We start from the raw sequence: 22,775 nt of genomic DNA, 5'->3' as shown, positions 1-22,775 counted from the left end.
CACCCCCCTCCCCGGTTGTTAATACCTTGAAACTTAGTAGAAAGGAAATAACACTCCATTTATAAGAATTCCAATGTAAACACACAGGAGCTGCGATAGGAAATGGCAGGAGGACCCATTTATAAGACTTGGTCCATGCTCACTTTTCAGATCAAACACCCTAGGCTTATTCCTTTTGGGCCAGACTAAACCCAAAACAAATCTTTCTCAGATAGGAAAGAGTGATGTTTTAATTAGGTAATATTTTTGGGAATCAAAAACAGTTACTTCTACTTTTGGCACTTCAATAAATTTTTTAAAAAAATTGATGATAAAGAAAATATTATATAGACTTAGATGCTATGATCTTTGCAGTTTATGACATGATAATGGAAGGTGACAGTGTTTGAAATTAAGCAAAGACTCTCGATATGTATTGATTTACATTTATAATTAAAATGAAAATCCATTACCCCACGTCTGTGGTTTCAAGTCTGGGAGTAGTTTTGCCATCTGAGGGATGTTTGGAGTTGTCTGAAGATGCTTTTTATTCTTATTGTCAAGGAAGAGCTCTGCTGAATCTGCTGAAGGAGTGAAGGGACTGCTAAACACAGTTGCCTTTCCAAAAATTATCCACTGATGCTGGGACGGAGAGATCTCTCTAAGTGATGCTCTCTCTGATAAAACACCGTCTTACTCATGATCGATGGGTTGTGAAAACACTCGCTGAAGAAATGGTGTCCATGAAAAGAATGTTAATGTGTGAGCACATGTTGGGCTGTGTAGACTCATTAACAAGAACACATTCCTAATACTTATTTTTTTTTTCTTGTGAGTTATATTTTCAGAAGAAAAAGTTATTCATGGAAGGGAAAATTCAGGTATCATGGAAATAGCAGTTACAAATCCTTTATAGGGATTTTATTTTTTCATTTTCCACTACATTTATATGCACAATGGGAGGAAGCAAAGTACTGGCTTGGCTTGGGAAGAGTATAGTCTAAACGCAATGGTGTGTCTTGTTGCAGGCCTTTAGATGTTTAATGAGGCTTTACATCATTTGATTGCTGTAAAGTAGCTATATGTTAGGAGTTTTTAAGAGGAGTTTAAACCTGGCAAGCAATATAATAGACAGAAATGTTATAAAAGTTGTAACAATAAGGTCTACAGAGCGAGATCCAGGAAAAGGCGCAAAAGCTACACAGAGAAACCCTGTCTCAAAAAACCAAAAAAAAAAAAAAAAAAAAAGAAAAAAAAAAGAAAACAAAGTGTATAGTATTTTATGTACACTGTGTATATGACATGCCCATTAGAAATTATAAAATTATTTCTGAATCTACAGTATGTGAGATTGTAGAATGAACCCCATCCCTACCGAGAGTCTTGACTGAAAAAGTCACAGATGTCTGTTCTTTGGCTGGCCCCTTCTCAGGTGCGTCTGGCAAAGCATGCTATTTTTAAGGACTCATATGAGTGATGGGAAGGGCTTTTCTCACATATATATTTCTGAAAATAGCTTGCTAGGTAATGAAGAATAACGTGTCAGAAAAAAAGCTTAGTATGTTTTCATGTTTTATCCCTGGGAGAGAAGAAATCAAACATGCTCCTGGCTAGGGGCGCCCCCGAGAACTTGGATGGCAAGAGGCTTTGTTCACAGGAACACGGAGGCTCATTCAGCTCTGTGGCTGTGGTGCATTTTATAAGGAAACCTGTGTCTAAAAATAGCTGTGGATTGAAACTTCTTTTAGAGCACAGGGCCATATGTTTTTTAAAGGAACACTTTGTCTAATGGGAAAGAAAATATGAAACCCCCCATTTGGACACAAGGCTTAGTCTTAGCTTTTAGAAAATGTCTTTGAGGCACCATAGCTAGGTGAATGTTCCAAATCAGGGATTTTTCTGAACATAGTAAATAAGTAACTACTGGCTCTATTAATAATTCTTACAGTGATATGAGAGTGTGCTTTTCTTTGAATGATTGTGGAGGGCATTGCAATCATTTGGCACAGATTTTTTTCCCCACTGGATTTTGGAAGATGTTCGGTATGAGACATAAGATGTGGAATTGAATTCTATGTGACCTTTGGTTTTTGTGTGTTAATTCTTCTTTGGAGAGATTTATTTTTAATCATGTTTATACCTGTGCTTCTGAGTGTGGGCTTGTGTACATGTTTATAGTGCTTGCAGAGGTTGAAGGCAGGGGTTGGAGCCACTGGAGCTGGAGTTACTGGCAGTTGTGAGCAGCCTGAATTGGATGCTGAGATGCTAGCTTGGGTTCTTGGTAAGGGTAGTAGCTGTTTAACCACGTAGCTTCTCTCCAGCCCTGTATGTTACTTCTTTAAACATTTCACATAACATGTCTAGTCCATAATATTAATGTTATATTACATGATGGGAAAAGTGTATTTTCTATGACATTTACAAATTCATGTACTGAGAATCTATTGCACTAATATAAATCCTAAAATTTGAGTTTAGAAAAAGACTATTATAATTAATTTTTTAATTAAAACTTCATGAAAGCGATGTTAAAATAGTGTATGTCTTGAAACTTCTGTTAGATTAAGTGACTGAGAATGATGTAGTATGAAACGTTTTTTTCTGTCTATTTGGCTGCAAGAAAGACTTGCAAGCTGTGCAAGCTCTCTGACTGGGTCTTGAACACAGAAATGGTGATGTAACTGAATGTAGGGGTCATGAAACCTTGGTAACAGTAAAAGGTTTCTGAGTGTGCAAGCATCAAAATGAGTTCAGCATCAACCATGTAATGAATTCAAGGTGTTGATTTCAGGGTCCACCATTGTTGTTGCCTGTGACTTTACTGAAGCTGAAACAGACCGTGTGCACATAGACACAGTGCACATGTGCACAGAGCACCATGGATGCTGTCACGATGGCAGTGGCAACAAGCATGCCTTCAGCAGTGGAACTCAAATTCAAGACCTTCATGTGCTATGAATGGCACAGTTTTCATGTCTTCTCCTATAGAGATGGAATTTAATTAAGAAAAAGTTTTAGTATTTCCTAGTGTCATTTAAATGTCAAGTTTAATTAATCAACTTAAGTAGCAAAGCAACCAAGTAACAATTTCTAACTCTTAAGTGTACTTCTGCCATCTTGTGCTGTGTATTTATGAAAGTAGCTTCTCAGCATCAACAATTAATTAGATAATTAAAATGCTAACCAAATCTGAAAAACACTGAAAATGTTAACTCCATATCCTGCAGTATCAACTATTCAACCAGTATTTAGTTTCTTATGCAAATATATTCAAGCACGTTTATCTCATTAGTATACAATTTTTCTTTACTATTTAATAGATGGTAAAATTATACATACCAAAGAATTGTCTCAAAATAAAATTCTTTATGATTTTATGATATACCTGTTTTATATTTCTCTATCTATATGTGAGTCATATAAAATTTTCTCCAGGATAAAGTTATTGTAAATGAGAATAGTTTAGAAAGCTTTGATATAGATCACCAATCATTTGTGGGAATTCATGTTAGAGGTAAAAACTGAAAACCACCCTGTCATCCAGGCTATGTGCTAAAGTTACAAATGATCTCTTTATTTCTTAAATTTAGAGCAGATTGACTATTTCTATCCCAGTGCTCACAACCAGGCATGTTTCAGAATTCCTTTAGATTTTGGAATATCCATATGTAGATAATGACATATTTTGAACGTGAGAATCATGTCCCAACGTGAAATTTTATTTATGCTTCATGCATACCTCATACATGTAGCCTGAAGGTAATTTATACAGTACTTCTTGCACACCTGCATTGTGCCTGCAGACCATCACAAAATTCCATGTGTGGAATTTTCCACTTGCAGTATCATGTCAGAGCTCCAAAAAATGTTCACTTTTATAACATTTGGGTTTGGGATTTTCATCTGAAAACCTTAAAATACAAGCTGAGAGTTGTGTGATTATATTTATGCTTTATATTGAAAATTTCCCCAGTTTAATTCTTCTTAATATGAGAATATTTCTCATTGGTAACACAGTTCACGGGGCTGAAAACTAACATAACCTTACATCTTTCCTGTTTCAGCACCCATCCAGTCCCAAGCTTTTCTCTATAATTTTCTTCCTACCCCTCAGAGACTTCTTCCTTCTCCTTCAAGCATGTGCCTGCCAAAAAACCTTCTAGTGTGGTAAAATGTTTTATATTTGTATGTTCTTTCCAACTCTTAGGTCACAGAGACTTGAACTTGACTCAGACCTAGAAGCAGTGATGGCAGGGCTTCAAGACTCACTTCTTTTTAAATGTGTTTATATGCATTGTGTAATATATTTTTAGGATGTGGTTTTGAAACATGGGCTCACAAATGAAACTTCTCGTATCAATGGTATTTTAATATATGCAAATTTATACAATGCATGAGTGAGTATGTAAGTTTTAATGTGTGAACTTCAGTTTTATGCAACATCTAACAAACTGCATGTTTTGACAACCAGAACTCAGTTGTTCAGTGTGGAAGTATTGCAAAGCATAATAGGATTTTGGTTTTATGGCGAGAATTGATGCTTAAGGGGATTAAATGACCTACTCAAAATTTCAGTACAGTTTGGTTCTATGACCACAGGTCAAGGGCATTTTCCATTAAACCACATCATATATATATATATATATTAAAATCCAGCAGGGTGATATTCCTAAATGATAGTTTCGTTGAATTTAGGAGTACTGATTCTGTAACTTTGTCCCTGAAGCTCAAACACTTAGCTCCCCGAACAGTGATAATTCTAGTAGCTGATATATTAGAGTCTATATTTCCACACTGCATACCGTGTAACGAAGGCTCAGGTAACTGTCTCTTTTTGCCTTGAGAAAGCACTTTCTGCCTGACGATGACTTGGTCTAGGGTTTTTGTATTGTTGATTAAGTATGGAATTCACTTTGGATGCAGTGCTAATTAATCTTGATACCTTAGCTTGGTTATGAGACCCGAGAAAAGGAAAAGTTTTCAAGAAAGCCCTAGTAGACTTGTGAGAGGAAGAACATCCTTTGTTTACCATATTTATTGAGTTCTGAGCAATTACTCCATCACTATGTTTCAGGACCGGTCAGGATAATGAGAAAAAGAAACTTAGAGTCAACATTTATATTTTACAGTGATTTTCAACATGTTACTGTCTTCATTAGGTTCAGGTATCACTTTTTTTTTTTTAATGTGATAGAACTTAGATCAGTCTCATTTCATGGAATATTTTTCTAACTGTCTATATATCACAGAATACTTTATCAAAATGAAGAACATGGTTCTTATTTTTGCTGTGAATTTGAAAGACTTGATATGATTTTAATAATGCCAAGATGGCAGATATTTAATTTATTTCAAATTTGCTTACTTTTCCTTTTAGTTGGCATAGTTTTTTATTGTACTTACATGATACACATAAATGTGTTTTTATGCCAGGGCTGTTTCTAGAATCCATGTGCACAACATGTCTGTTCATTGTGTAGAACTTGGAACACAACTTTATTGTATTATATGGAAGATTATTATATCTTACTATCTTAATTTATCGTATTGAGTCATATGTATGATTCAATCTTAAATGACAGCATCCATATTAACCATTCAATTACAGAAAGCTGAAGTCTCAGAATACAGTTGTAAAGCTCTGCCTCTTACAAAACACCTTTGTTTCCTTACAGACTGCTCACATTAAATGAGTCTTATTGTTTCCTATCATTTGGTATCCTTTGTTCTCAATATTATTACTAGTATGTTTTATTTTCTTGAGGAAAACTTTCCCTTAATATTTACTAAGTTTTTTTTTTGAGACCTCCAGCCTTTTCACCATGTTTCCATTATTTTGGATCAAAGATAGTAATTATGAGAATTATCTCTAATCATGATTTTCTTAAATATTGTCAAATGTGCTATAGTTATTTTTGTTTTCCAAAGTATTTTAATCATTTCTTTGTACCTGACAGAAACAACTTAGCAGGAGTGACTATTTATTTGGTTCATGATTTCAAAGGTATCAGTCTATCATGATGGGAAGTTGTAGAACAGAGCACTTCCTATCTGCAGCAGAGAAACAGACATGGAGGCACAGTAGACAAGACACCCTCAAGGACTCATCCCTAATGAGCTACTTCCTCTGCCTATGTCCCAACTCCTAAGCTTCTAGAACTTCCCCAACTATGTAATACCAGTGGAGTACAAAGCCCTCAACCCATATCCTTAGGTATATTTTATCTCCAAACCATAACACAGCATAAATTTAGTATTAATATGTTTTTGAGACCACTAGCATTTAAACCATAACATTACCATTTAGAGTTACCTATATTACAACTTTGTTTTTTCTATGACTGCCCTTTAAGAAATTGTACTTCTTTCATATCAGGAACTCAAATGAACTTGTATGTAGAATATGATGAAAAGAATTATCTACAAACTTAGAGTAATGTTTCCTATTTTTCTTTAGAGTTCCTTTATTAAAAATCAACGGGGGCGGGGGGGGGGGGGGGGGGCGGGGGAGGATACTAGAATACTGGTACTATGAAGGGAAATGGAAAGTGGGCAGGGGCTTTACCTGGGGGGAGGGGAGGAGGGATAAATACCACTAACAATGTTTGAAAAATCCATGGGAAAACATTATTTTATAAGCTTAAAAATACATATGTGATATATGTGTACATATATGCATGCATATATACACACATATGCATATATATTTGCAATGATATTATACCGCATGAGGTGTAATGATACCTAAAAAAAATAAAACAAAATAAAAATATTTCAAGTTAGTTGTTGGTCAGGGGATTTCCAATAGACTCCTAAAGCAATACAGATTATTGTGATTGCCCTTGGCTACCTCCCAGAACTTGAAGGTAAGGCCCTATTGCTGAAGAAACCACATACTTCAGACATAGGATTATGGGAGGAATACACCTGGAACTGTCCTGAATGGATTCTCCATGGATTAGCTCTCACAGTACCAGAAGGTGCTATTCAAGATGTCAAGAGAGTAAAGAAATCAATGGTCCCAACCAGCTGTAAAGCCTACAAACCACAGCAATGATCAGCCTAGCAAGATATCCTCAGCGGTCCAACAGTGGCACTTTCATTTTGGGGTAACCAACAGCTGTCTAATTGGACTTAAGACATAATCCATAGGACAGAATTCATACCTGGTACTGTAAACATAACCAACTACCCGTGGAGAGGTCATAAGACCTCAGAGAAGAACTACTACTGTCATTTTTCTAAACTAGTATAATATTTAACACTTTCAAAAATACTTACAGATAGTTGTGAGCTGCTGTGTGGGTGCTGGGAATTGAATCTAGGTCCTCTGGCAGAACAATAAGTGCTCTTAACCACTATGCCATTATTCCCACAGTTAGTGTAACTTTCATCCCTCATCAAAGAAGCCTTTTTTTCTCCTCAAGATGGAGGCTCTAACAGAGACCCACAACTTGTTAAAATGCAGGAACTAAGTGCTGGTGGGGTGACTAATCCCAACTGGTACATCTATAGTAGAACCCCTATGCCTAAGGCTTAGGAAACATTGCAGAAAAGGGAATGAAATGATTGTAACAGCCAGAGGATCAGGGATTCAGTGTCTTCTAGACATGACAGGGTAACTGCACTCATGAAATCTCAACAATATGGCTACTTAAACAAAACTGCATGATGGTGACATCATTGACATGCTGGCATGGTTGGGGCGATTTTTACAAGGTTTCATCCCTAAATGAGAGCGACAATTAATTAATGGCTGCCAAGACAAAGAATCAGTTTCCTCCAGTACTGAGCTCTCTGATAGGCTATCCAATGCTGTGTGGTCAGCCTTAAACCTATAGACATGTGAAACAGTAGGTGTGTGCATATATGCATGTGTGTATGTGTGTATCAATAATAAGAGGTTATAAATCTGAGATAGGGGAGCATATGAGGAATTGGTGGGAGGAAAGGAAGGGGTAGAAACAATGCCAATACAGTGTGCTCATGTACGAAATTTTCAGAAAAACATTTAAATTTAAAAAATAATCAAGTAAACACTGTTCTAAAAGAATCAAAACTCGGTGAGACGTAGAAATTGCAGTCATTTCATGAGTTGCTTTCCTGGAGTTTGCAATGTTAAACCCACCGTCTGATAAAGGTGGGGTGGAGAAATGGGAGTTTCTTTGTTTCTCATCACAGCATACTGAGTGCTCTTCTCTGCTTGCTTTATTATTCATTTCTCTTTCTGAACTGGAAGATAAATGTGAAGCCTATTCTAAAATTGCCCATCGTACAATAAACTCTTTGTGATGTAAATAGCGCAGGATAACTATTTACAATGTAGTAACTCTGAGTTCACTTGTTGAATATAATCCGGTGTCCTTGGCATTTGGGGTGCCTTTAACTTATCGACTGGGAGATGAAATAAATAATCTTAAATAGAATATAATTCTTTTCACTGTATGTCTTGTGCTATCTCCACACACAGATAATTAAATTGGTGGGAGGAATGTCTCTGTCTATGGATACGCACATGGAATGTTTGCTGTGTTCTATACTTTTTCTTGGTGTTGATGTTCATGGTCTTTGATCTGCCTATTACTTTTTGCTGGATAACTTCAACTACACCACAAAGTGCGGCAGTCATAACTTTGCCCCAGAGTTAAAGAAAGCACACTATTATTTAAATTATTTTGCTTAATGAAGATCTCATTAGTGCAGAGGCAACAGAAAGCTCAGGGCATTTCCCTAGGATGTCAAACAGGATGGTGGGAGACTTGATAAAAACAGCGCAGAGGTGGCATTCTCCTAAGAGGGAGGTGCTTCCCCTCTGAGAGCCCATGCTGGAATTAACTGGTGTCATTTTGAAGGAGTGGTCTGCTAATTGGAATCTCCTGATTGTATATAATGCCAACACCTTTCTCTATTAATTATTTCCCATACATAGAGCTGCATAAGGGAAAACTGCCTATACATGTCTAAGAGGAACTGTTGCAATTTCATTAGCTTCCAAAAGCTCTCTGTGAACTTTAGTAGTTACTTGGTGTTGTTTGTATAATTTCTTTTTGAGGTTGGAAGCATTATGTTCATGTATTGTGGTGATGGCCTGCTGAGTAATTGCAAGGTTCATTATACTCCCAAGACTGTCAAGGGGTATTTATGGATATTCATGTGCAATGAACCATTGAACTTGAACTGGTCATTCATGTCTCCTGTGCTGGAACTGTGTTTACACTAAATGGCAGGAGAGGTTTTAATTATGAAACAGGAAAGTGGCAATGTTATCTACATTTAAAGTGGCAGATGGACTAAAAAGACAAGAGCCTCTACAGTTTTGCCCTCTACTATCAAATTATTACTAATCTTCATTATCAAAGAAAGTCACTGTAACTCCTTTTCTTTTAAAAATGTTTTGTGGGTCTTTCTTTTAAAATCTTTCATTTGAAAGTGACAGAAATCAATCATGTTAGATTTAAGTATAAATGAAGCTTATGCAGAGAATATTTGCCGTGTCACACAATCTCTGGAAAGATAAGAGAACAAAGCTTGGGAGAGACAAACCCAAAAAGAATAATGAAACTCCTTTCCCTTAAGAATGTCACAGTTTCTAGAACTTTTCTTGGGCATTTCAATTGATGTTGCTTTTACTTCGTGCCTTATGTCATGCTGAGAGCTGATGTCTGTGCTCTCTCTAGACACGGAGTGTGGCCACTGCTTCCACAATCACCAGTCAAAATGAACACACTAAGGTCCTTATTAGTGTGCTCCAAAATCGGGGACAGATACACATCACTCAGAGGGTTTCAGACCTGTTCTCATGTCTTAGATACAGAGGTGAGGACAATGAGGCCCTGGCATTTTTAGCCTTTGTGCTCTCAGAGTTGTGCCCCAACTAAACAAAAAGTGTACAACATTCAGAAAAATGCTGTAAGGAATGTCGGTAACTACTTACTGGCAGAGATTAGATTTGAACTGCTGTAGGAAAAATGGGGATATTTAGATCTATAGCTGTAGTTGAAAATAGGAGGTGTTCATTCAGGAAAAGCTTTAGCTCAGTAGTTAACGTGATATAAACTTAGAGCCAGATAGTGTAAGGGAATAGTTTTAAGAGAAGAGATTTTTTTGGAAAGAAACACAATCATCTGTATTGTGAATGGAAGAAGCAGCTTGGATAAATAGGTCTTTACCATGAAAATCCCAAGGAAAGGCTTCTAGGGGATGCAAGCTCATGGAAGTTGTTCAGTTTACTTTCAAATGACTGAGAATCTTGAGGAGGGAAGTAATTATTGTGCACAGTATTGCCTGGCTTGAACAGCATGAGAATTAGGAAAAAGTGACCTCTGGATCTTATAACGGAGAAATTCATTAGACTTGTAAAGGAAGAACCAGACGACAAGTAGGAACTTGCAAGGGAAAAGTAATTGAAATATGAATAATTCCTGACACAAAATCTTGGGAGTTAACAAAAGAGTGTCAGAGACCTATTGAACACTTGCTACATTACTGTGTCTGAATGCTTTTGGTATCCTTATCTTCCATTGAGGTTGGGTGGAGATGTATTGCAAACAATTAAAAAACACATAATAAATACATTATGTAGTGATTAGGTATTTTATGCTATGGAAAACAACAATGAAGAGGTAAGGGGGGTTAAAGTTTTGAGTAGAGAATGGTTGAGTGATGTATGGTGGTAGAAAGGTAGACATCAGTGAGAAGGTTATATTGAAACCCAATTTGGCAGAGATGAGAAGAAAGCTAGGTGATCTGGAAACAGAGTTTTAGGCTGAGGACTTTCTGTCACAGAGCTTTGTGCTAGAACATGAGGAATGTATTTGATAAGAGGAAGAAGTGAGACCACAGAGAGCAGCCCTCACCACCACCAGTCCACCAGAGGACTTTACAAGGGCGTCATAAGCAGTTACGGTAGAGTGGCATCCCTCTGATGTTTTCTGTAGCTCAACATGAAGTTAATGTAAATACACAATTCAGAAGGCTTTAAGCTTCATTTCCCTGTACTTTTCTAGAAAGTGATAGAGTGAAGATCAGCACAAAGAGATGGCATTATGACCATAGAAAACAAGGCCAAGGATTGTGACCCAAGTTCACAGAGCAAAGCAGACAGTTTTGTTCTGTTGTCAGTTTCTACTCATCTACATTTCAGTCCATCGAAAACAACATTTTAAGCGAAAACAACATTTTAAGCAAGTAAATGTTAAGCAGTTAGTGCTGTTGAACTTCCTCTGTGTTCTTCTTTCTTCACACATCCTTGGAGGAGGTGCTAATGAGATGTGCTGAGCACTTTGAAGAGTTTCCACCATAAACCTCTGAGAGACCTCCAAGTAGAAATGATGATGATGGTTTAGACCACGTGGCTGCCTTAATAGCCCTTAAATCATCTGGATAAATACAGGTTTTACTCCTTTTGGTTAAGGTTGAATTTGAATGTTTCATTTGGCATAATCCTTATGCTAACTCTCTGCCTGTCTAATTTCTGACTCTCTGGCTGGGTGTTTGGCCTTGAGAGTTATCGCCTCATGGAGTGCTGACTGCAGTGAAAGCTGGAGCAAGCTGATCTGTGAAGGAATGACTGTGTAGCGGGGTGCTTATGAGACAGGAATGGGGCTCCAGTTTCTTGTCTTCCCCCAAGACAATTAGAGATTTGATTTCATGTGGACGCATTACTAGTTGTATCTGCTGTGGATCTCCTTTTCCTTAGTTCCATAATTAAGCAAGCATTTTGCCTCTACCATGTTGTGCATGTTGAGTATCTTCTGATGTTACTGGAATGCCATTGGCACAGAAAGCATTACGGCATGTCAGGTCAGTGCTGAGTTCTACTAAGGTCAAAGTCTGGTTTTCCCCCTATGGTAATATTCTGTGATGGAACAAAATCTATGAGTGGAATAAAATTTATAAAATTTTAAAATATATATTTGTAAAATATATACTTTGAAAAACAAAACAAAACAAAACAAAACACAAACTTGCTTGGTAAATACTAAGCCAATCCTCAACCTTGTTAAAATTTTTCTTGCAATAGAATCTAGTAAAAAGGCTTCAGTAAGGTTATCAAAACTGCTCTTTTTCATACAGACAAAGACTGGAGGTTGTGTAAAGCTCTGTTTTGAATCTGGAGACAGGTGAAGGGGAGCTGAGAGAATGGGTGTGTCACATGCACACCTGCTAAAGAGGGAGACGACATATGTTTTAAGGCATCTTTGAGCTGTCAGCCATCTGCCATGAGGAAAATATCTTAATATAGACAATTGACAGTGGAAATATTAAGAAGTTTAGCATGTTAGAAATCTAAACCAAGAATTATGACATCATTGCTGCTTCCACATGAAAGCATTTTTTATGTACAGAGAGTTTCAACATAGCTGAATAAAATAAATAAAAAATTAGCTTTCTCAAATCCTTGTATTTTTCATAGTATTAATTTTTTGAAGCAAGTCTACTAATAAATATGTAAGTCAGTATGTGCTAAACAAGAACAAAATTTCATTGTTACTAATGTCTTTCATTCTACTTTTAGAAACTTCTTATATTTGGGTGCTTTCCTATTAGTGAAAACCCAGGTTTTCTAGGTGATATCTTCATATGGTATATGGATAGACAACCTGAGCTGCTTCCTTGTGGGGTAGGTTCAGCACTGGTGTGTTGAATGCTTGCTCCTTATATCTAAAGCCCACTCAAAGGCAGCTGCAGACAACACAGAATATAAAATGGAATTCCTTTGATAATATCATCCCCACTTAAAGTGATTTTCGCTTCCTTCTTCAGTGCACACTGGGTTTCCGTGAGTTTCATGCATGTATGACTTTAGGATGAGAAAGTGATGGTGATCCTAAGCAACTGGTTTGGGTCTGAGACGGCTCACCTTTGTCATCCACTAACATCAGAAGCAAACAGGTCTTACTGGAGATTTTGAATTTCTGTGCAAGGATGCTGTGGCATCTGTTTTGTAAGAAAGACAAAGGCCTTGGAAACCTTTTAGAATAGAGCTTCTCAAAAGCCAATTTGTCACAGGAACTTGGGGTTCCCATAGTAGGCTTCCTCCAGAGTTCAGGTGCCAAAGTACTGGAAGGTACAGTGCATCTAACACTTTTTAGACAGACAGGCATACAGACGACAGCTAAGAGCCATTTATGAATTAGTTTTCTGGAAGTGGAGCGAAGTGTATCTTCAAAAAATCCTTTCCTAGACAAGGGAAAGAGCTACTTCCTGGTATTGGAGACTTCATCTTGTTTCTTCCCCCAAGCCTGAAGTGCTGCCTCACTGCCTCCCATCACACAAATAGATCTAATCAAGGAAGAAAAAAGATGTTTCCTCAACCCCAAGTACCTCACTCTCCTTTGAAAAGTGTGGTTGATTGAATGGCTAAAGAGAAAATGGGAAATAATGTTTACAGAAAATGTCTTCAAGCAAAAGATAATATAAGTATTTTATCTCAATTAGTCCTGTAAATAATTCACATGCTGTGGAGAAGAGTTCCAGCTCTAAATGAGTCTGAACCGTCCGATCTGTTGTTTCACCACTCTGGATTCCAGGGGGTTTGGTGGCAATCTCCTCTCGATTCATTACAATTATCTAACCTTTCTTTCTCCATATCTTAGTTCTATCAGTTGTGTTCCATTATTGGATCTCACCAGCCTCCCAGAGTGTCTGAGGCTTCCACCTACCAAAGCGACTATTTCTGCAGAACAAAAGCGTAGTGATCCTTACCTGTGAAGCATGGGTGTCTGCGTCTGTTCATCATAACTTATTCACAGAACCCATTTGTTTAATCACAGTGTTCTCATTTGTAAACGGAAGTGTGATTACCTACCCCGTGAGGTGAGGACTAGATGTGGAAATATATTAAGGATATAATATGGGGCCTAATAAATAGCTGGAAATCCACATAAAGCACAGACATAAAGCACCATCCTCCATGTATTACATTGATTGGGAAACTGTAAACTCGTCTTCCCTGGGTTCTTTGCTTCCAGGCTCTTGTCAAAATACCTTCCTCCCATTCAATTTCACTTTATGAGAGGAGAGCTTGCCCTTAAGTGATTAATGGTAAGTAAGAATGGTCTCAGATATCATCTCTCACTTGATTCTCTATGATTAGGGTGCAAATTTGCCCTGATAGGCTGCTTGTAGAGTAACACTGAGAGGAAATGATAGATTAAATACCCACACATGGATTGTACATAGTGGATACATCTTGGAGTTGGCTGTTTCTTCTGTAGCATTTTCCTTAACAAGTTAGTTCAGTTAATTGTATTTGGTAGTCTAATCATCTTAGTTGCCTTTAATTTTCTTCCCATTTTTCAAATATCCATTGCTTTGTTTACTCATATGTGGCTGTTTAAACCTTGTGTGTATATGTGTATGTTTGTGGAGGGGTGTGTTTCACAGACCATGCATATTCATAGCATGACACTGGTTTTCAAAAAGTAGTCTACATTCTCTAGATAAATGATTTTGGTTTGAGATACCATTATATCACTGATTAACTGAAGAATCTTTGATGAGTTTGCTTGTGCTGCTGCTGACATTATTCACTCCCAATATGTATGTATTATGACGTGATAGAACAGTCTGGTACTCATTTGTTCTTTTCAAAATTGACCTCAAATTCTGTTAGTGAGTTATTGTATGTGTGTGTGTGTGTGCGCGTGTGTGTGTGTGTGTGTGTGTGTGTGTGGTGATGGGGTACCATGGTAGAACAACACAGCATCCTGCACCAGCGGGTATATTATAACTACTCTATACCACTAGAGCTTTCAAATGTTAAGGACAGTGTTTGTTTTAAATGGAAAACAATTCAGACTACGGACTGCTGGCCCAGTTTATATTAATGTTTAAAGTGCTTCCTAAAAGTGTGTTTTCTCTGTTACCTATGTGAATGTCTCAGATACCTTTTAAATTTAGATGTTTTAAATGAAAATTTACATTTTTAGTTTTTGCAATACATCCTTAGTAAAATGTCTTAAGGGAAAAACAAAAAACATCTGCTAAGGCTGTTGAGACTTAGTTTACAGTAAGTTTTGAGATCTTAAAGAAGGGACAAAGTCTGGTTGTCTGTTTATATTTGTGTGTGGAGTTTTGTTGTTGCTAGTGGTAACTATAGAGAATTATTTTAAACAGTACACTTTTAATAACAATAGTCTTCCCAAATGTAGTGTGGCATAGCTTTAAACTTTATTAAGTCTGCCTTGTCCCCTTTCCTCTCCCTGAGTAAATGGAAGAAAAGTTTCCAGGCTCCATGCTGTGAGTTTGATTGATGTCCAGAACATCTGAAGGACTTTTGTGTCCTGCCTGCTCTCCATGAGTTCATAATGTGTGAATACGTAAAGAAGGTCAGCCCTTATCACATGTAATCGAGGCCTGAAAGCAGATCTGCAGTGACAGTCCGATCCTGTAAATAAGGGCACAAATCATCCCCTGAACGGCTTAGACAAGTTGTGGGATCTTTTGCTCTCTTCTTTTTACCCCTTCCCACTCGGGGGGACCTTGGCAGAGCAATGAAAGCGGAGCGGAGACGTGCTCAGAATAATGTGTCACTTCTGCGAGGGAGGAAGGGATTGTGTATTTGTCAGGATGTGATGGTTGGTCTTTCACTGAACAGCTGAAGGCAGCTCAGGGTTGTTAGTGACTAGTGGTGTGGAATGCTGCAAATTAGGACAGGGCCGGGAGGCGGGAGGCCAGAGACAGCCAAAGATGCAGTCTTCACAAACTCCCAAGTCAGGGAACATCTTTTGCTCCTTGAGTTGCTTTCCATTTTCCTCTCATGGTAAAATATTAATAGTTTCTTTTTTTAATGTGAATTAAATGGTTAGTTAAAAATAAGAATAATGCAATGTGTTACCAGTACTGTCCTGAAGGCAACACATATGCAAATTTAAAAAATATTGTAGTACAAAACTTCATGGAATCGTAGGGGTCCAAAATGCTCTAGCTTCTAAAAGGAAGATAGAAGTTTCTATAATCCTGATGCACCTGTGTCCTGGAAGTTATATTTAAGTAAATCATATTACCAGCAATATTAGTACGGCTGTTCAGATGATAATTACAGTAGCACATACCTTATTCTTCCTGCTAAGAATAAGGAAAGATTTTGTTAACATTCTTGTAGATAGAGAAGAAAGTATTATTCATCTTATTTGGTGGTTTGCTTCAAAATACAATCAGCTATAAAATGTAATAGTTGCTGTCAGTTTGTGCAACAGAGAAATGAAGAATGAGCCACACTGATGTCTGCAGGTATGGAAACATTCCTTTCCAAGCATATAGGATGAAATCGAAGCTTCTACTTTAGGATAGAAGCAAAGCCCTTCCTGGCTTCTGCTAGCTGCCACTCCCCACCACCCATCTCTGGAACTTTGGGCTTACTCAGTTTCTCATATCTCCTTCAGACGTGACTTCTAATATTTATGCATAGATGTATTTGATGTCATTTTTTTCTCTGCACAAGAGTTCTTTATACTTGAAATACATTTGCAGATACAGTTCTATTTCATTTTTAGGCCTTACCTTATTTGTGTATGTGTGTGCATCCATTCATTTAGGTATATGTATGTGTGGGTGTGGGTATGCATGCAGATGTGTGTGTGCCTGCACGTGGAGATCAGTGTCAGGTGTCTTCCCCCATTGCTGTCTGTCAGTAGGTTTTAGATTTCAACTGTCTCTTCTGCCCCTTCTCCCAGCTTTTGAGTTACAGGTAGATGCATGCTACTGTGTCAGGCTGAGGATCAGAACTCAGTTCCTCATGCTTGTGCTGTGATACAGGTAGTTCACCAACTTCCCAGTCCCTGAAGACCCAGTTCTCAAGCCTCTCTTCTATAAGTACAGCCCTGTCCTCAGGCACCATGAATCTGTGCTGCATACTCATTGCTGGTGTCTCCTCCCATTATAGGATGAGGCAAGTATTTATCCTGAAGGCAGGTGTTGACTTTTTCTATCCTCATATCCACTAGGCAAAGGCATACCACCTAACACACAGAAAAATAAAAGTCCCCAGCAAAATGTGAGATATCACATTATATCATGTATGTAACATAGTCAGGAAGATAGAATTTCCAAGTGAAAATAAACTACAAATTGAAATTAGTAACAAGATAATCTCAATTTATAAATATTCTTCTGCTTCAAACATATGAATATTTGATGAATCAAGCCAAAATAAATGTATTCAAGGAGATATTCTTCCAAGTATAATTTGAATTATTTTAAAACTTGATTTTAAAATAAGATATATTTTGTGTTGTTTTAACAATAACATTCCTTGTCCCAGCAATAGTGTGGCCAGTGCAACTTCGGGTCTTGGTCTATTAAAGGAGGGTAGTGAAAGTCCTCATGTCAGTGGCAGAAGAGTCATCAGTGAGAGTCATCAGGACTTTGCTGCTCCTCCGTGATGCCTTCCTACGTTCACAGTGGACTCAACTCAGGAATGTGCACTAATGCGCTTGCTCACTGAATGTAACAGTCGTCACAGCTGGCCCAAGAGCTCACTGTTCCTGAGTGTCTGAACAGTTCCTCTGGGTTGTGCAGGTAACACATTCATACTCTCTCTATTATAGTGCAGAGGTGCCATATGTCTAGAGTGTGTCCTTCTGTACGAAAATTCTGCAGATGAGTAGGATGACAGGCCCTCATGTTGGCAGTGCTAACCGCACACCTCTCCTTGCCCTTCTCTGAGGTGCCCAGTGTAAAATGCCATCTTAAAAATAATCTTTTCCTCTGGAGCATTTATCAAAACCTCAGTGTGTAAACTGACTGCAGAGTAAAGTTGCTCTTGTTAGTAGAAGCTGAAGAACACCTACCGTGTAAGCCATGGTTGTTCTCTTTTCTGCTATTCCTTCTTGTTGATAAGACTGAGAACAAAGTTTTTAGCTTCTTTTTAAGGTAAAATAAAAGCAGAGTTAGCTATGACAGCTTCATAAGAAAATATGCAAAGAAGTCATGAACTGCATGCTGTCCAGGGGCTGTCAGCACCATTAGGGAAGAGGGGAATCCAGCTTCAGCCACGAAAAAGCAGGAATAGAAAAGGCTTAATTAGATTGGACTTTGCAAACTGAAATGTGAACACTGAGGAAATGATATACTTTAGGGAGAATGGGTTAAATTATAAAGAAGTCTAGAGGTTTGGCTGAGCCAGATTTCTTGAGAAGCGTGGGTGTTTCATTAGATTTTTGTTCTTTGAGCCCTGTAGTCTAGGAGCTGATTGTGTATGTTAGGAACATCCTTGTTGTTGGCACACACCACACGTAAAACAATATAGAATGGTAGATTCAGGGTGAGTTTTTTAATATTTTAAAATGAAATCTACATTAGCAATATCTTGATTAAATAGAAACTTTACATTTTAAATCTAATTATCATTTCTCCCCACATAGTTAGAAACTGACGGTATCCTACAACCAGAATCCCAATATATTCTATTCATCAAACCAGTCAACTGCTCAAAAGCCTTTAATATATAGACTCAACTTTGTAACCTGCATTCAGAGTCCTGCACATGCTGGTTCCACTCTGTCTGGCTTTTTCTCCAACCACTTTTGAATAGGAGCTGCCCATTCCAGTGAGGCTTGTCCCCATGCTGCTTCACAAATGAAATATTCTTAACTCGAGCCCTGCTCATTTAATTTCTTCCTCTGTCTCCTCTGTTGCTGCATACTAGCTTAGTGATCTTCAGCCCATCCTAATCCATCCTCCACTCTGAATTTCTATGAATGCTAGTGTGTTGGGGAGGATTGTTATAAAATGCTTCACTTTTGCCCCGACTTTGTTATTATAGCTCTTATATTCCTGTGGTGTTGACTGCTTTGCTAGTACATCCACATCAGTTAGCATTTAATTCTAAGTCAAACATAGCTGCTGGTATAAGTTGGGTTTGACTCAAAAGTGGAGTTCTGGTGGGGGGGCTGTTTATGCTCTGAAGAAGTCCTCTTTGCCCTTTTTTGGGGGGACTGTGACAGTGGAGCTGTCCCACATTTCAGCCATTCAGTCATTGCCCAAAGCTTCGGCTAAGCTCCAAACTGGCAGCAGACCCACGGGGTGATGTGGCTCTGAGCCCAGCAGAGAAGGTTTGAAGAGATCCCACTGCTTGGTTTTTGTCTGCTCCCCCCTCTTTTCTGATGGCCTCCATTTGTTTGCATGTTCATCATGCACACATGTGATATATTGTGGTTATACCCATCCCCTCTTGCCCTCTTGTACCCCTTCCTTTTCGCACAACTCCCATCTAGTTCTCCAGAAGCCACATAGTTATAGAAAATGACACCCCTCCTCCAGCAACAGTCCTTAGCTCTCAGGAAGGGATGGGAAGATGGCAGTTTTTGTTCTAAACTTTTTTCATAAAGTATCAAACATATCATCGTGATGTAGTAGATGAAGCAGTTGAAGTTTATTCGCTCATTGATCCTTTGTGAGTGAGTCTCTGTCACTCTTCATGTTATTAGATGATGTCAATCATCTCTATAGCTCTTTTTCTTACTGTTTTAGACAAGGGCTCCCAGGGAACTGGAGGTTTGCCCGCCTGGCTGGTCAGAGAAACCAGGGGTCTGATCTATCTGCCCAGACTCTCCCTACAGTGCTGGACCACAGGTACCTGTGACAAGCCCGGCTTTTATTTAGGTGGGAGGATTTGAACTCAGGCCCTCTTATTTACACAGCAGTCACTCTTACCCAGGGAACAATCTCCCAGCTCTTCTCATAAATCTTGATCAGGTAAAGTGATGAGGTTTAGTAAGTACTCTGTTGGGCCTACCTATTAGTAACATTGCATGGGCTCTGACAATTCCTTTATACTTCTTGGTTTTATTAACAGTCTCAGAACAAAAGAAAACAAGACTTTCTCTGTCTCTCTCTCTCTGTCTGTCTCTTTCAGAACCTCTCTGTGGGAAGTTTATTCAGCCTCCTGGAAAAAATGAATATCTATAAAAACATAATGTTCTACAGTTAAAATGAAAAAAATAATGAAAGAATTAACAGATTTATTTTTGTATATAAGCTTGGTAATATTCATAGTACTGTACAGGTAATGAAACAGTATCCATTTAGAGAAAATTGACAAATGAGTAGGTAGCCAGAGTATGGCAACTTGCAGTATTGGCTAAGATATCTTTAGTATGGGATCCTTTTCCTATTTGTGGGTTAGATTCGGCTCATTTGCTCTATTTAAATGTTGACGCAGTGTGAGAAAACTGAGGGAAAGTGTCACTTTGATGTGTTCAACTATCTCTTGTCATTTCATCCAAGAAAAGAACACTATGATTTCCTCTTGTCTTCACATTTTTTTTCTCAAATGTGACACTTCTTAGTTAGGAAAGAATTCTGGCTGGAGGAAATAAACTTTTTTTTTTTTTTTTTTTTTGTGACAGGGAAAGGTTGGTATGGCCTGCCATGACTTCTCTCACTGCTGTGGGAGCCAGGGGACTGGGGTGCTGCCTGGGCGGGGTGGAGCCTCTTGTGCACTGGCCCTGTGTGGGCGTCTGGGTCAAACTCCTTTCTTTAGAAAACAATCGGGGAGGGGGCCTTTCAGCCTTTGTTGCCCTCTCCAGGAGGTGATGCAGAAAGTCTGTGGTGACAAAACCAGTTTGTAGCAGGCTTGTCTTTGGGTCTGTCTCAGGCTTGCTGGCCCGGTTGCAGGACACTAGCATCCACAGAGGCCAGGCAAGAAGCTGCAGGCAGAGCAAGCAGGTCGCAGCGGCTGCTCTCCTGCAGTGGGCTGGCTCCCAGATCTGGCCGGGCAGCTGCTCAGTTCCTTGATTATTCTTCTGCCTTTGCACAGGAGGGTAAGATCCTTGTCTCACACCGCGGTGCTGGCAGGGGCAGAGTTCATGTGTGATTTCGGGGCTTTTTAACACACTGAAGGGCAGAAGTTTAGTGGCTAAAACTTCCCACCCCCATCCTCCAACTGCTCTGTGTTTTTAGTACTTTCTCTCTCTGGAGTAACCCTCTAGGTAATTTAGTAGAATAATTGTAAAGTGATTTAAAATTTCTCTCTCTCTCTCTCTCTCTCTCTCTCTCTCTCTCTCTCTTCTGACAAGAATTACTTTCAGTCCAGTTTGAAACTTCGAGTATGGAGCCTAATTTCCAGCAAACTATGAAATTTTGTATATGAAGAAGTTAAGACCATGACTGCATTAATAAACTTTGTTTTGACCATTATAATTTGAATTCTGTTAGAATTTGTAGGTTGGTAAATTAACCTTGAAGGCTAGAGTAATTTTTGTGTGGTTGCATTAAGCAAATCTCTAACTTTACAATGGCAGTGGTTACAGTTTGTGAATGTGTGAAACATTTTTCTGCATTTGAAAACGCGGGTTTGATGTGCAATAATTCATCCAGAACTGTTCTTACATCAAGGTAGCTAAAATATAGTAATTAAAAATATTTTAATTGTTTGAGTGAAAGTATCATATTTTAAGAGTGAATAAACTATTTTTTAAGTAAGAAGGAAGGCAACTTGATGAATATGAGCCACTGCCCTGTGCTGCTGACAGTAGTGATGATGGATTTATGAGGAAATAATGGCTTTGTAAAAGGAAGTGAAATGATAAAGGGACTGTGAGCAAGACTGTAGTGCATTTATAGTCCAACTTCACACACCTAGACTGCTGTTTATAGGACAAATTTGGCTACACCATCATATAAGTATCTCTTATTGATTATCTTGTACTTTTAGTAGGCATGGACAGGATTACTTCTTTTATAATCGCCAAGTTTTCATTTCTGTTAATATATTAGATTTTATGGCTTGGCTCTAAGGAAAAATGCTCTGAAATAAAAAAGAGTGGATGATGTAAGTCAGAGCAGTTACATCTGTTGTTGTAAAGGCAGGTTGGGTTTATCATCTATCTAGTTTGTTAGCTCATTCTCCCAAAGCTGTTATAATCTCATATCTCCTCAAAGAGAACAGAGAAATCTAAGGAAACATAGTGCTTATGACAATTCTGGAAAGCTCTGACATAGGCAGCACTCTTATTCCTCTATTCAAATTGGGAATCCTTACAGCCTAAAGCTAATTTTTAGTTTTCCTTTAGTATTTTTCTCTAAATATAAATACCTGAATGTGGCATCAAATTGTGCCAAGAAAAAGAAGAGACCATGTGCTATACACAGAATCCGTTAACCATATACTACTAGTTTAGAATGTAACTTCGTGTATAAACGTGCTCTCTTGTTTCTCTGGTGAGGAGGCAGAATCTCAGAGAGAGTCCCTGTTGCCTTCCAGGTCATCCTGCCTTCCCTGTCCAGGGTTCCTTCCTGCCTGCACATGTGCATTTGTGCCTGTGATTGATTGTGTCTGTGTGTTTCAGGCATACACATGTGTATTTGTGCAAGCATGTATCTGTGTATGTGTGTGTTTGACCAATCACTTACCTTGCAGTACAGTAATTGAGGATATGGACCTCAGGTCTAGCAAGCCTCACTTTGAATCTTAGCTCTGCCATGTCCCTTGGAGTGACTACTTAAATAGCTAACTATGATGTCTCAGTTTTCTCTACTATAAAATGGGGCTAGTAATTGTGTCTCCCACAAGATTGGTTTAATTACTTAAGAAGCATGTACAATCATTTAGAGTAATACTTAATGTATAATAGTACCAGGAGTTTTATAATTATCAAATTCATTATTAGTAATTACTTTATACAAGAATAGGAAGTTAACAAGTTGGAAATATGAAGAATTTCAGATTGTGAAGACAAAATTGTGAAGAATCTTAGTGTTACATGCCAAATCCTGATTGATGTTTCCAGATTAGTCATCAATTAACTTTAACTTCTTATGATGAATTTTCTGTTAATAACACTGTATAA

The 22,775-nt window shown here is 38.2% G+C and overlaps 1 protein-coding gene across 6 annotated transcripts in view; it reads left to right on the top strand.

The window, feature by feature from the left end:
* The window catches only part of Bmpr1b (bone morphogenetic protein receptor type 1B), a 340,275-nt gene that overhangs the window by 213,658 nt on the left and 103,842 nt on the right, over positions 1 to 22,775 (top strand). The window contains exon 1 of one of the 6 annotated variants that reach the window (XM_052730767.1): positions 17,312 to 17,502. The exons of 4 other annotated variants lie outside the window; for them this stretch is intronic. The gene's annotated coding sequence lies outside the window, so the exon portion shown is untranslated. Of the gene's footprint in view, positions 1 to 17,311; positions 17,503 to 20,604; positions 20,748 to 22,775 lie in introns of those variants that run through there. One more of the 6 variants, XM_052730768.1, reaches the window with a different exon arrangement.

Source organism: Peromyscus californicus, unplaced genomic scaffold (genome assembly GCF_007827085.1).
Source record: "Peromyscus californicus insignis strain IS unplaced genomic scaffold, ASM782708v3 Scaffold_9__1_contigs__length_137607984, whole genome shotgun sequence".
Lineage (NCBI taxonomy): Eukaryota > Metazoa > Chordata > Mammalia > Rodentia > Cricetidae > Peromyscus > Peromyscus californicus.
Note: the sequence above shows the minus strand (reverse complement) of the source record. Positions and strands in the feature narration are given on the sequence as shown.